Consider the following 14,737-nt stretch of genomic DNA (forward strand, 5'->3'; position numbering starts at 1 on the left):
TCGTCGATGGTGGACAGGCTTTGGGGAGTCAGGTGGTGAGTTACTCATCACACGATTCCTAGCCCCTGACCTGCTCTTGTAGCCACAGTATTTATATGGCTAGTCCAGTTCAGTTTCTGGTCAATGGTAACCCGCAGGATGCTGAAAGTGGGGGATTCAGTGATGGTAATGCCATTGAACATCAATGGGGCAATGGTTGGACTCTCTCTTGTTGGAGATAGTCATTGCCTGACACTTGGGTGCAAATGTTACCTGCCACTTGTCAACCCAAGCCTGGATATTGTCCAGGTCTTGCTGCATTTGGACATGGACTGCTTCCATGTTGAAGTTGAACACAACATTCAAAATTCAAGCTCTAACTGAAGTGTTGAACGGAATTCAAGGCTTGGAGCTGGTCAAGCCATGGGTTCTCCAGATAAGCCTAAAAAGAAATAACTTGCGTGCACTTCATAGTTTGTGAAGGCTTTTTGAAGTTTAGTCACTGTTGTAATGTGGGGAAACACGGCGGCCAATTTGCACATGGCCATGTCAAACAAACAAACGAGATGAATGCCTGGAATATCTGTTTTAGCGATGCTGGTTGAGGGAAAATAATTAGCCAGGACACCACGAGAACTTCCTTACTATTGTTCCAATAACACAATGGGATCTTTTACATCCGCCTGAGGGTGTAGATGGAGCCTTAGTTTCACATTTCATCTAAGGGGCGGCACCAGATATTGAGGGAGTGCTGCAGTAAATTTCAATTTATGATTAAGTCCAGAGACACTAGCTTCTAAGGCCTACTCCATAAGACATAGGTGCAGAAGTAGGCCATTCGGCCCATCGAGTCTGCTCTGCCATTCAATGAGATCATGGCTGATTTGATAATCCTCAATTCCACTTTCCTGCCTTTTCCCCATAACCCTTGATTCCCTTACTGATTAAAAATCTGTCTATCTCAGCCTTGATTATGCTTAATGGCCCAGTCTCTACAGCCCCCTGCAGTAAAGAATTCCACAGATTAACAACCGTCAGGGAAGAAATTCCTCCTCATCTGTCTTAAATAGGTGACCCCTAACTCCGAGATTATGCCCTCTGGTCCTAGACTCTCCACAAGGGGAAACAGCCTCTCAGCATCCACCCTGTCAAGCCCCCTAAGAATCTAATATGTTTCAATAAGGTTGCCTCTCATTCTTCTAAACTCCAATGAGTACAGGCCCAACTTACTCAACCTCTCCCCATAAGAAAGTCCCTCCATACCCAGGATCAACCTAGTGAATCTTCTCTGGACTGCCTCCAATGGCAGTACATCTTTCCTTAGATAAGGGAACCAAAACTGTTCACAAAATTCTAGGTGTGGTCTAACCAGTGCCAGAGCTTTGTGAAATGAAGGTCAACATTCTATTTGCCTTCCCTATTACCTGCTGAACTTGTATGTTAGCTTTTTGGCATTCATGCATGGGGACTCCCAAATCTCTTAGCTGCAGCTTTCTGCAGTATTTCTCCATTTAAATAATATTCAGCTCCTCTATTCTTCCTGCCAAAGTGCATAACCTCACATTTTCCCACATTATATTCCATTTGCCAAATTTTTGCCCACTCACTTAACCTGTCTATATCCCTCTGCAGACTATTTGTGTCACCCTCACCACTTGCCTTCCCACCTATTTTTGTGTCATCCACAAACTTGGCAATACTACATTCACTTCCCTCGGCAATTCTGTTTTTAGAAAAAATATTTTGCCCATGATCAACGCAGGAAATCAATGGTAAACAGTAATTAAAAATTTCTTGGTTAACTTGGGGTTCATTGGCTTGGCATTACTTGCTAAACACAAGTTGGAAAATGTTGAATGACGTACCTAAATTCAGATCAGATACATGTCTTTTAATAGAAGTATGGCTTTGTTAAACCTTTGTTTCCTACTGCAAATTTCAAAATGGTTAATTGTTATAGTAACAAAGGTGATTCTGAAATCCTAATCATCTTATTTAGTTCTATTGTTATCCTCTTAGAAAGTAAAGCAAAGTGGTTCACAAACTTATTTATTGGTGACATTATTACAAATGATACCATAATTGCAACTTCCATTCATGTAGGATCTTTCACAAATTTCCAATACATTTTGTTTGAAGAAGTGCTTCCTGACATGGCCCTTGCATAGCTTAGTCCTAATTTTAAGGTTATTCTGGACTGCCCCCACCAGCGGAAATAGTTTATCTTTATCTACCCTATCATCCATCTTAAACAACTCAGTTGGTTCACCCCCTAATCATCTCCACTCCAAGGAATACAAGCTAGTTTATGCAAACTGTTGGTAGTGTTAAAAACTGATTGTGGTCATTATGGTTTTCAGTCAATATCACTATAACATTGTACTTATGGCCGATGGTATTGTACTTCTGATAAAATTTACCATCACCAGAATAAAAAAAAAACAAAAATGGAAACAGCACAGAACACAAACAGCCATTTTGAATAAAGCTTTTCAGACTAACTTATGTCACGTCTGGGTGAATCACTTTATTTGTCTTCACTTTTACTTGAAAGAAAACAAACCCTACCTGCTTAAGTCCCTTACATCAATCTATTTTCTAGTCTCAGACCATCCATGCAGCAGTGAATTTTTAATTAAAAAATCTTCACTTCCTTTCATTCAGGTTGTTATGTTTCAGTTATCACAGGTTATTGCGAACTGCAATGATTTTCTGACCTAGATATTGAGCACTGCTTGCACAGCCAACAGTGAGCACTGGAAGACAGGTCATGGCCTTGCTTGATGTGAACTCTGGTAAATGTCAACTTAACAGCATTTCCAAACCTCCTGTCATAGGTCCTCAGCTGTTACTCAGCGTGGTGGGTTTAACCATATGGGGTGATGTGAGGGACGGTAACGCCTAGCTATGAAAGGGCTATTATTTGGCTCTGTGACTATGCACAGGCTAAAGAAATAAAAAATAAATAAATGAATGTTTGTCTGATTGCACTCCTGTAAAGCATTGCAGAATGTTTTATGTTAAAGACACTATATAAATGGCAAGTTCTTGTTTTCTTAGAGAGCGGACTTTAAATTAACACATATCCATCATCAAAGCGTGTTGCAATCACTCAGTTTTTAATATTCCTGACCCAAGTAGGTTTTAATGTTCAGCACACAATAAAGCACTAATGCACTGCCGAACTTGCCCACTAGAGAACAGCATATTTTTATGAAGTCTGCAGAATGTTTGACAGGTTGTTTTGTTACAAGTCTCCTTTTTGAAGTCACATGATTAAAAAGATTTACTAACTTGTTTACATCTTTGGGGTTGATGATGACATTTATCAGGAAAATTGGCAGAGAGCTAATCTTGAAAGAGCCAATTAAAGAGGTGTACACTTCATTAGAAAAAAGTAATTTCTCATCTACTTACATGCACTCCATGCAAAAACAATTCAAATTAAAGCATGCCATTGCATCACTCATTAAAAATATTACACCAACAGGAACGGCAAACTACTGGCCCTTCCAGCAACGAAAGGTTGGTTAAGTGCTTGTTCACGAAAATAGTACCCCCTAACATATTGCACTGAAATAAAAAAGACTGCTGAAGCACTTTGAATTTATGGTTATTTCAACTGATATTAATTCAGCTCCCTCATATGGCCAGGCTCAGTAATTTCTTCAAATCCATTCTTACAAGAAATAGAAACAACATAAAAAGGTCATTTGGCCCATCAAGTGAATGCCAGCTCTCTCGGAGCAATCCAATCAGTCCCATTACTCTGCTCTAACCCTGTAACCTGCAGGTTTATTTCTCTCAAATGCCCATCCAATTTACTTTTGAAATTCTTCTAATTTCCCAATCGCTCTTGTTATGTTTCAATGTTTACCAAATTATATGTTTTTTCTCCAAAACACAAAATTTCCTCCTATACAGCCCCTTGGACCTGCTCTGCCATCCAATACGATCATGGCTAATCTTCTGCCTCAACTCCACTTTCCTGCCCACTATCCTATATTCCTTGATTCTGAGAGTCCAAAATTCTGTCCATCTCAGCCTTAAATATATTTAACGATGGAGCACCCACAACTCTCTGGGCTAGACAATTCCATCACAGCCCTTTGAGTGAAGAAATTTATCATCTCAGTCTTAAGTGATCAGCCCCTTATCCTGAGACTTTGACTGGATCCCCAGCCTGGAGAAACAATCTCTCAATATCTACCCTGTGAAGTCCATTCGGAATCTTGTATGTTTCAATGAGATTACTTCTCAATTTTCAAAAATCTAGAGAATATTCTTCTGATATAATTTAAAGTCAACAGAAATGGACAACAAAATGACAACCGGAATCAAAATGATTGGGCTGATTTACTAAATGATTAACAATACTGAATTACAAGATTTTTAAATTGCCAAATTTTACCTTCAGTTTATCAATGCCGTCACCACTTCACTGCAATTTTGGCACTAGCATTGAGCGAAGATTTTAACTATATCAGTGGCAAGTGTTTGAAAAATCTCACTTATGTCAGCCTAATCTTGGCAGCATTGGTCCAGAAGAAAATATCCTCAAAAGGTTGGCTGAGATTGTCTCTATAACTGCATCTAACTATAACTGCACCCAATACAAAGCTTGCTTTTATTACGCTTCATCTAAAAAAAAGACTTGGTAATCCAGAAGGTTGCCCTTCCATTACCTATTGATTAAAAAGTTTACCACCGATCTGTTCTTCCAAATCAGTGAAAACACAAACAATACGAGATGAATTAAACTGTATTGTGCGTATAATTTGGAGAATGCAAGTATGAAGCTCTCCCATTCCACAACAAAAATGACAAAGACTGGAAAAATCAGTTGGGTAAAGATGGCGTAGATGAAGAGTTCATAGAATTGGATAGTTTCTTAGAACAGCACATTCTGGAGCCAACCAGAGATCAGGCTATACTAGACCTGGTATTGTGCTATGAGATAGGATTCATTAATAACCACAGAGAAGGCACCCCCAGGTAGCAGTGATCATAATATGACTGAATTTTACACTCAGTTTGAAGAGGAGAAGAGTGGGCCCAAGACTAGTATTTTAAACTCAAATAGGGGCAATTATGAGGCCATGAAAGCAGGGCCAGCTAAAGTAAACTGGCAAATGAGTTTAACGGATAGATCAATAGAGATGCAGTGGCAGACATTTAAAGGGATGTTTTAGAACACACAGAATAGATACATTGCAATGAGGCATAAAGGGAAGGGACATAAGGGAAGGACCCATCATCCGTAGTTCACTAAAAAAGTTAAAGACAGTATCAAACTCTTAAAGACAAAGCATATAATTACGCAAAGACAGGTGGCAGGTCAGAAGATTAGACAGAATATAAAGAAGAGCAAAGAATGACAAAAAGATTAATAAGGAGCGAAAAATTAGAGTACAAGCGAAAGATAGCTAGAAATATAAAGACGGAGAGCAAGAGTTTCCATAGATATTTAAATAAGAAGAGTTAACAAAGTGAGCATTAGTCCTATAGAAAGTGAGTCTGGGGAATTAATAATGGAAAGTGAGGAGATGGCAGATGAATTGAATAGGTATTTTGCATCGGTCTTCACTAAAGATGATAAAAGTAACATCCCAGAAATAGCTGTAAATCAGGAAATGGAAGGGAGGAAGGAACTCAGGAAAATTACAATCACTAGGGAAGTGGTATTGAGAAAATTGTTGGAGCTGTGGGCTGACAAATCCCCAGGTCCTGATAGACTGCATCCTAGGGGTCTTGAAAGAAGGTAGTTGATGCGTTGGTTTTAATTTTCCAAAATTCCCCAGATTTGGGGAAAGTTCCATTAGATTGGAAAATAGCAAATGTAACTCCTTTATTCAAAAAGGGAGGGAGACAAAGCAGGAATGTACAGGCCAGTTAGCTTAACATCTGTCATAGGGAAAATGTTAGAACCTATTATTAAGGATGTCATAGCAAGGCACTTAGAAACATTCAAGGCAATCAGGCAGAGTCAATATGGTTTTGTGAAAGGAAAATCATGTTTAACCAATTTATTGGAGTTCTTTAAAGGAGTTACATGTGCTGTGAATAAAGGAGAACTGGTGGATGTACTGTACTTAAATTTCCAGAAGGTATTTGAAAAGCTGTCACATCAAAGGTTATTGCAGGAAATAAAAGCTCATGGTGTAGGGGGGGCACATATTGGCATGGATAGGAGATTGGCTAGCTAACAGGAAACAGTTGGCATAAATGGGTCTTTTTCTGGTTGGCAGGACATAATGAACAGTGTGCCACAGGGATCAGTGCTGGGGCCTCAATTTTTTTACAATTTGTATAAATGACTTGGGTGAAGGGATCAAAAGTATGCTTGCTAAATTTGCTGACGACACAACAATTGGTAGTAAAGTAATTTGTGAAGAGGACACAAGGAGGCTACAAAGGGATATAGGTTGAGTGGATAAGCAAAGATCTGGCAAATGGAGTATAACGTGGGCAGATGTGAAATTGTCCACTTTGGCAGGAAGAATAAAGGAGAAGCAGATTATCTAAATGGTGAGAGATCGCAGAGCTCTGAGATTCAGAGGGGTCTGGGTATCTCAGAGCATGAATCACAAAAGGCTTGTATGCAGGTACAGCAAGTAACTTGGAAAGCTAATAGAATGTTATTGTTTATTGCAAGCAGAATTGATTACAAAAGTAGGGAGGTTATGCTTCAGTTATACAGGGCACTGGTAAGACCACATCTGGAGCACTGTGTACAGTATTGGTCTCCTTATTTGAGGAAAGATGTAACTGCGTTAGCAGTTCAGAGAATGTTTTCTAGACTAATACCAGGAATGGATGGATTGTCTTATGAGGAAAGGTTAGATAGGTTAGGCTTGTTTTCAACTGGAGTTTAGAAAAGTAAGAGGCAACTTGATTTTAACCTTTAAGATTCTGAGAGATCTTGACAGGGTGGGTGTGGAGAGGATGTTTCCTCTTGTGGGAGAATCAAGAACTAGGGGTCACTGTTTAAAAATAAGGGGTCACTCATTTAAGACAGATGAGGCGAGATTTTTTCTCTCAGAGGGTCGTGAGTCTTTGGAACTCTTCCTCAAAAGGTAATGGAAGCAAAGTCTTTGAATATTTTTAAGGCAGAGCTAGATGTATTCTTGATTAACAAGGGGCTGAAAGGCTATCGGCAGTAGGCAGGAATGTGGGGTTGAGGTTACATTCAGATCTTATTGAATGGTGGAGCAGGCTGGAAGGGCCAAGTGGCCTACTCCTGCTCCTAATTCATATGTTCGTATGTTCATATGTAATACAGCATGACGATGCACTCTTTATTCATATCCCTGCAGAATTGATATCTATACCTCACCAAATAACAGGAATAACTCCTGATGTAAGCGTAACATTAGTTCTGCCTTTTTCAGAATTTCAGTGAAAACATCAAAAGAAACTTTAAATTTGCTCGATATTTTCAACAGAGAGTTAGTTGGAGTGTTGCCCAATTGTCCAGAACCACATCTGTTTACTCTGGTAAAAATCACAGGCTGCAATGCTCTCCCAATTTAATTTTCCCAACTTTCCCGGAAAATATTTGCATTAGTATATTGTCTTAAACAATATGTTTTCAATATCTCATTTATATTGTTTATAGCAAAACATTCCAAGGTGGTTGGGTACAGTCAAGTAGTTTCAAGTAGATAGATTGTAAGAAACTTTTGAGATGTTTTAAGATGAAAATATTTTGAAGCAAGTTCCAGAACAAGACGACCAGATGGCCAAAGATGCTACTGCCAATAGTTGAGGAATGGAGAAATGTACTGTAAACAAGTTTGAAGAAGAGGGTGCTGACAGGGATGCAAGGCTGGAAAACTTTGCAAAGTTGGAAGTGAGACATGGCCATTTGGGACTTGAGATGAGAATTTCATACTCAATGTGCTGAAGGGCAGGGAGTCAATGGAGGTCAACATGAAGGAGGTGATTTGAGTTGGGCAAGATATGGGCAGTTGGGGTTGATGTAGCTTGGCAGCTTAGCAAGGAGGACACTTGAAAAGGGCAACCCGAAGTGATAAGCATGGATAAGAGTTTCAATGGCAGCGGTTGTAAGGTAGAACTGGAAAGAGGTGATGTTTCACAGTTAGAAGCAGACACTCAGTGCTGATGTAGAGTTTGAAACTGAGGCCAGAAATTTCCCCCCCACCGTAGGTAGAGTTGTGTGGGGACGGGTGCGAAGCCGATTGGCGTTGCCATTTTACGTGGGCGTGCCAATTAAGGCCCGCCCATCATGATGCATGCCCGGAAGGGCTGAGCACTCCCTGTGCGGGTGGAGGAGGGGGTTTCCTGAGTGGTTCCTGCGCTCTTTCGCGTAAAAGAGCGCAGAGATCTCCCTGAGGCAGGGAGATTTGTTTCAGTGTTAAACTTTTTAATAAAGGATTTTTAAACTTTTGAAACATGTCCCCTCATGTGACAGTGTCACATGAGCTGGGACTCGTCAATGAAATTTTGGAAAAAATTTTACTGATTTTTTTTGAATACTTCATGAAGCCTCATCCCGCCCACGGATGAGGTTCCATTAAATATGCGAAGGCCGCCTGAGCTCTTCGCCTGCCTGCCAACCTTAAGGTTGGACGGACAGCTCATTTAGTTATTTTAAATAGTTTTTAGCAGGCCTTAATAGGCCTTTGACAGTTCTGCAGGCACAAGAGTCCCACCAAACTGAAAATCTAAATGACGCGCGGTGACATCGGGACGCCCGCCCGACATCACCGTGCGTCATTTTACGTGTCGGCAAGCGGGCCCCACCCCCCGCTCGCTGACGGGAAAATGCTGCCCTGAGAGTTAAACAGGTCATCCAAGCTATGTTTAAACTTTTGTGGGCATCCAGGATGGGGTTGGATCAGGAAACAGGACAGGGAGATTCGGATAAATTAAAACAGCTCTAATTTTGTCAACACTGAGTTGCAAGAAGTCATGATTCGTTCGTAACTTAGGCCTAGATCTTCCGATAATCGGAAACTGGACATACCCGGGAAGATGCGCTACAGGACCCCTTTGAATTCCCAATGCAAGGACACCACAAGAATTTTCTGGGAAATTTCAACTTCTGATGGGAAATTTTCCAGCTCCCTGGGACCCTCTAAAAACATCTCCAATTCTGAGTTAGAGTCGGAGACTTCAGAGGGTTCCAACTTACTTACCTGGTTAGTTACCCAGGAAATGTTAGATGGAAAAAAAATTGTGTAACTCCTGGATAACTATACAACTCATTGCCCCTCCACACTCCTGAATCCCCATTGACCCCCCCACCCCTTCAACTTCGCCACCTGATCCTCCAACTCCCTCCCCAACCTGACCTTGCCACCCTACCCAGTTACCTCACCCACACTCACTCACTAACACAGTGAAAAACTACTTAAAGGTCCCAAAGCTTTTCAGTGTATAAGTGAATGAAGACTTAACAAAAAATGGCAGCTGGTGCCATAAAATGCGGGTACGGCTTAGCTGTCCCCCAACTATCCTGCACAATGAGGAAGGGTTCTGAGAAACAGATATGCTCCGCATTTCTGAAGAGACCTAGTCCGGGAGTCCTCGCCAGAAGTGCAGAGCTCCATCTTAGTGCAAAAAAATAGGAGCAGAGTGGCAATCTGATGGTGATTGCCACTCCTTGGGAGATTCAGCCCTTAATGTTAGACAAAGTCTAGAGTCATAGGTGGTAGTGGAGAACATTTATATAGCACCTTTCATGATTACAAGACATCTCAAGCGATTAACAGCCAATGAAATATTTTTGTAGTGCAGTCATTGTTGCAATATAGAAAACACAGCAGCCAATTTGCACACAGCAAGCCCCACAAACAGCAACGTTATAATGATCAGATAGTCTACTTTTACGATGTTGATTAAGAGAATGTTGGCCAGGCCGCTAGAGATTACTTGTCTGTTCTTCTTCAAAATAGTGCCATGGGATCTTTTATGTCCACCCGAAAGCACCTCCAAAAGTGCGGCACTTCCTCAACACTGCACAGGAGTGTCAGTCTTGATTTTTATGCTCAAGTCCTGGAGTGGGACTTGAATCCACAATCTTCTGACTCAGAGGAGGGAGTGCTAACTGGCCAATAGCTGACAAAGCTGGAAGGTATAATGAAAGCTGACTCAATGTTTATGGATATTGTTGTTGAGTTACAAAGAATAGGAGTGGCATACTTAGTTGACCTTGCCAGCAAGGGAAGAGAAACGTTTGCACTAGATTAAGTGAGGCTGGGATAAGGTTCCATAGAGCTAGATCATCGAAGACAACAGCGTGGTTAACTGAAAATTTATGGAGAAGCTGGAGAGAGAGACAATGAACCATGCTTATACAATGTAACTTTTGGCTTTGACTCAATGCAGTGAGGGAAGTGAAGACAGAAGCTAGACTAAAGAAATGTGAACAAGCTCTGGTCAGATGTGGATACAAAATTGGATGACAAAGGCACATTCCAGGAAAGGAAAGATGTTGCATATGGGGTTTGAGTAAGCTGATGACACACTCTTAATAGTTTTTGTTCTGTTATTGCTTTTGTTTTGAGAGCTTCAAAAAACATTAAGCTGAGTGACTGTGTCCTTCCTCATTATCATTTCAGCTACTTTTTTTCAAAAAAAATCATACAAATTGAACAATACAAACAGAAAAACGATAATTGCAACTTTCATCACTGGGCAACAGACAAAAGTAATCATCAGCTCATACTATACCTGGTTTGATTTTCTTTGTTTAAAAAAAAAAATCAGGCGAGGTGCACAATGGGCTGGCAATTTGCTAACGCCTTTTTTTGGACTGGTGATAAAAGTTAAAAGTACCTTCAAAACCACTAACTATGTCATCTGTTTTGCTGAGAGAATGGCAAATATTGTAATTGATAAGGACAGAAAGTGAGCCAGAAATTGATCCTAAATTGATTGCATTTTTTTTAAAAAGTGGATTGAATTTTGAACCCAAACAAAAGAGGGAAACTGAAGAACAGGGTGAGGAGGGACAGATGGCAAAAAACATGGAGGGTGAGAGGCCTCTAGCCTCTTGGCTCAAAATAGAAAGTCAGGTGAATGGAGGTTTAAGGGTGAACTAAGTGACAACAAAGCAGGGAGGGTGAAGATACAGGGTTAAGTGGGTAGTTCAGGAGGAAGCAGGTAGTGGTAGTGATGCGAATGAGTAGGGGTAACAACATGAATAAGAGTAGCAGCAGTGGAGGGAATAATGGGAAGGCCAAGGGTTATGAGATGCAATGAGAGGAGCTCAAACAATGGTGCAGGGTATGAGGCAGGAATTATTCAGGTCCTTGCAAACCTCACAGGAAAATACAGCTGAAGTTGTCAGTGTTCTCTCCAACTTAACCACGTGCAGCATTACAAGAGATCCACTTGCATAATTCTAGAGTAATAAAATGTTTTTGTTAACTTTATGGTACTGCTCTGTATTTTTCAAAATACACATTTTCTATCTTACAACCTTTTTAGAAAGACTGTGCATTTCCGAAACAGAACAAAGAAATTTACAGAACCATGAACTATGACTTCATTCATAGTCTAAGAATAATCTAAGAATAAATAAAAATTGTCTCAATCTTGAAAGATCTGGGATGACAGTGCCCAAAGTAATTTAGATAGCAACGCTTAAAACTTTTGAGAGAAAAGGTTTTCATCAACTGCTTGGGTTAATTGCAACCCAGGTTCCTGTGAAATAAGAGCATGTTTACTTTCAAAGTCTCGATAACATCTTGTATATCCCTACAGGACTCTAATTTGAATTTACAGTATAGCTGAGTTATTATTTACCCAATAGATAAAATGGATATTGATGACAGAATAACTGAAAAATTATTTCAGTTGTAAAATGAATAGATCTGATGACAAAAATACATGAAATTAATTGGAGTTTAGGCAGACAGAAACTTTTCATCTGCATAAACATGCTTTCCATCTCTTCCAGTTGTCCAATGCACCATTATTTGGGAGTCACCAAAGGATTTATCCTCGGTCCACTAATCTTCCTCACCAAAACTGGCAACATCAGACATGGGGTCAGCTTCTACAAATATGCTGTTTGCATTTGCATATACACTCAGCTTTTTCTTGTCAACTGGTCTCTTGCCCTCTCCTCCACTATCTGCTGTCAGACTGTCCAAAAACCAGTCTCTGATGTGCTGCAATTTCCTCCAGTCAAATATTGGGAAGATCGAAGTTATAGATTACCTCCGCCCCTTCACCACCACCTTCTCCTACAAGAATCTCCTTAATCATGCACACCACCCCGCTCCCCCATCTCCACTATCATTACCACCACCAGAGCAGAATGGCTAATGGAGGGAAGTGGAAGAGGAAGTAAAATGAGAACAGGCTAAGTGGTGTCTAATTAAGGTGAGCAGGCATCTATGCCTGCCTAACACAGGAAGAAGAAGAATTCAGTGTGATTTTAGCAGACAAGAATCAGCGCCAATAAATGGTTGGCAGACACAGATTTTAATTTTTTTAAAGCAAAATGTCTTCCCAAGGAACTAACAGCATAGGATGCTAAAATTTGCTTCTAAGAGGCTGGCGTCCATAATTAAACCCTGTGCTGCAGTCTTGCTCGAGAGCACAATCCAAATTGAATGCAGCTTTCATCGTTAAGTTTGATTCATAGGTAGATAGTGCATCAAGAAGCTGTAATAGCAGCAAAAGCTAGCAAGTTGGCTCAAAATCATGATGTTTGTGCAACATAATATAAAATTCATGATTAATTTAATCAAACAGCTGTCACTGTACACAGATATAATTAACCTTGTCTAATACTATATTCTGCATTTTTCAGCACAGTGAGTTTAACACCATTAAAAGTTACGAGATTGGAATCTGAAACTTTGACCGGGGTTCTAAAATTAAAGAATTCACTTGCCTACCCATCCTAGCATTACCACTTGTACTCCCAAAAGAGGTTTCTCTGTAGTTGACCAGGATGTTATGCCTGGAGGTGTGTGGTTCTCCACTACTTTTTGAGAAAGCAAGACAATCTGTCATAGGTAAAATGCTCAAATAAGTTCACAGCAGCAAAACTTTCCTTCCTTTCAAACTGCAAGTCAATGAATACGGTTCCAGGATGACTCACTGTAGGTGTTCGATGGAACTCTTCCAGGTTTAAAGTAACTTGCTGCTGTCTCCATACAAAAACTTATTGGCACCAGTGTTAAGTGCCATTTTCCCTGGTTCATATTTAGCTAACTAAATATTTCCAAAATCTTACTTTTGAGATCTCAAACAAAGCAGGTTTTATAATACATGAATACTGGTATATACTGTGGCAATTTACAGAATACTATAGATTTTTGTTTCAGCTATCAACATCTCACTGCCAATTTAAAAAAAACTAAGAAAAACTTACCCTTGGGTAATGAAAGTTATATAAGACATAAGCAGAAGATTGAATTTATTTCATGCATCCCAAATATGTGCATCAGTTTTGAAAAGTCCCTACCCTAAACATCACCTTATCTTTTCTCTCCACAGATACTGCCTTGACATGCTCAGAATCATTCTTGACTGCATGTGCAGTTTTGTGCTTTTTGTACCCTTAATTGTTTTCTTAAGCTACACAATCACATTCAAGCAATGCAATACACAAAGCTCAATTCTCATTCTGTAATATGTAAACAGTGTTCTCATTCTTGCTGCGTTTTGCTTAATATCTTCTTTCACCTTAGAACTGCGTGGTTCATTAAATACACACAATAAGAATTAATTAATTCAATACTTATTTCATATGCTACTGAGACTTCAATTTTTTGTTAAGATACAACAAAGAATACACTTAATTTTTACTCACCTTGATGACTGTGTACATGAAAATATACTTGCATTGCTTAAAAAGGACACATGACTTTATTTTGATACAAGCTTAACTAATGCAGCTTGCAAAGCAAGCTGCAAACAAATTTGACAGCAAGTATAAGCTTACTCCAGAGATTCTGATCTTCACTGGGATTATGAAAACACAATGAAATAAAGATACACAGAATAATAAAAGTATATATTATTAGGGCAAAACTTAAAACATTCGGTTGAAAGCTGTCTGAAATACTGCCCTGTACAGGATGACTAATTTATTGCATTCAGTAAAATATATGAGCTGACATAGATGCACACCTCAATATTAGTCTACAAGCCAATGCACATGTAAATTCAAATAGTTGACTAGTATTAAAGCAGGTATTTGCAAACAGTTGTTTTCTATTATTGTTGACCTATCTACATTTGTAAACAGACTGCACATCGAACATGCATCAATTACCTCCAGTGGGTGTTCTGTCCTATAAGCAGGAGAGGTTCTCTGAAGATTAGGACACTGCATCCAAAGTGATGAAGTCTGTGAATCCAGGTCAAACCAGGCTAAGAACTCCTGCTGATTAGTACCCATCACCCTTCCACTGATGAATCAGGTCTCCTCCACGTGGATCATCAATTGGAGGAGGTTCTCGCAGCATGGGGACAGGGGGTTGCGTGGCAGGGTAGGGGAGGCAGCAACTTCAATGTCCACCATCAGGAGTGGTCTTGTAGTATTACCACCGCTGGCCAAGCTGGCCAAGTCCTGAAAGGCACTGCTGGGCTGGCATCATGTGCTAAAGGAACTAGCCGACGTGAACTGTTTCTCACCAATCAACATGCCACAAGTGCATCTATCCACATATTCGGATGCATAACACACACCTCCAAACTTCCCTTCAAGTGACAAATCATGCTGATTTGAATGTACATTGGCAGTATAATGTACCCATAGGCATTGCCC

General features: G+C 40.0%; 1 protein-coding gene across 1 annotated transcript in view; it reads right to left on the reverse strand.

Annotated features, from left to right (window-relative positions):
* Nucleotides 1–14,737, reverse strand: part of ddx10 (DEAD (Asp-Glu-Ala-Asp) box polypeptide 10) — a 288,529-nt gene that overhangs the window by 93,107 nt on the left and 180,685 nt on the right. The gene's annotated exons all lie outside the window — the stretch shown is intronic.

Source organism: Cetorhinus maximus, chromosome 7 (genome assembly GCF_964194155.1).
Source record: "Cetorhinus maximus chromosome 7, sCetMax3.hap1.1, whole genome shotgun sequence".
Lineage (NCBI taxonomy): Eukaryota > Metazoa > Chordata > Chondrichthyes > Lamniformes > Cetorhinidae > Cetorhinus > Cetorhinus maximus.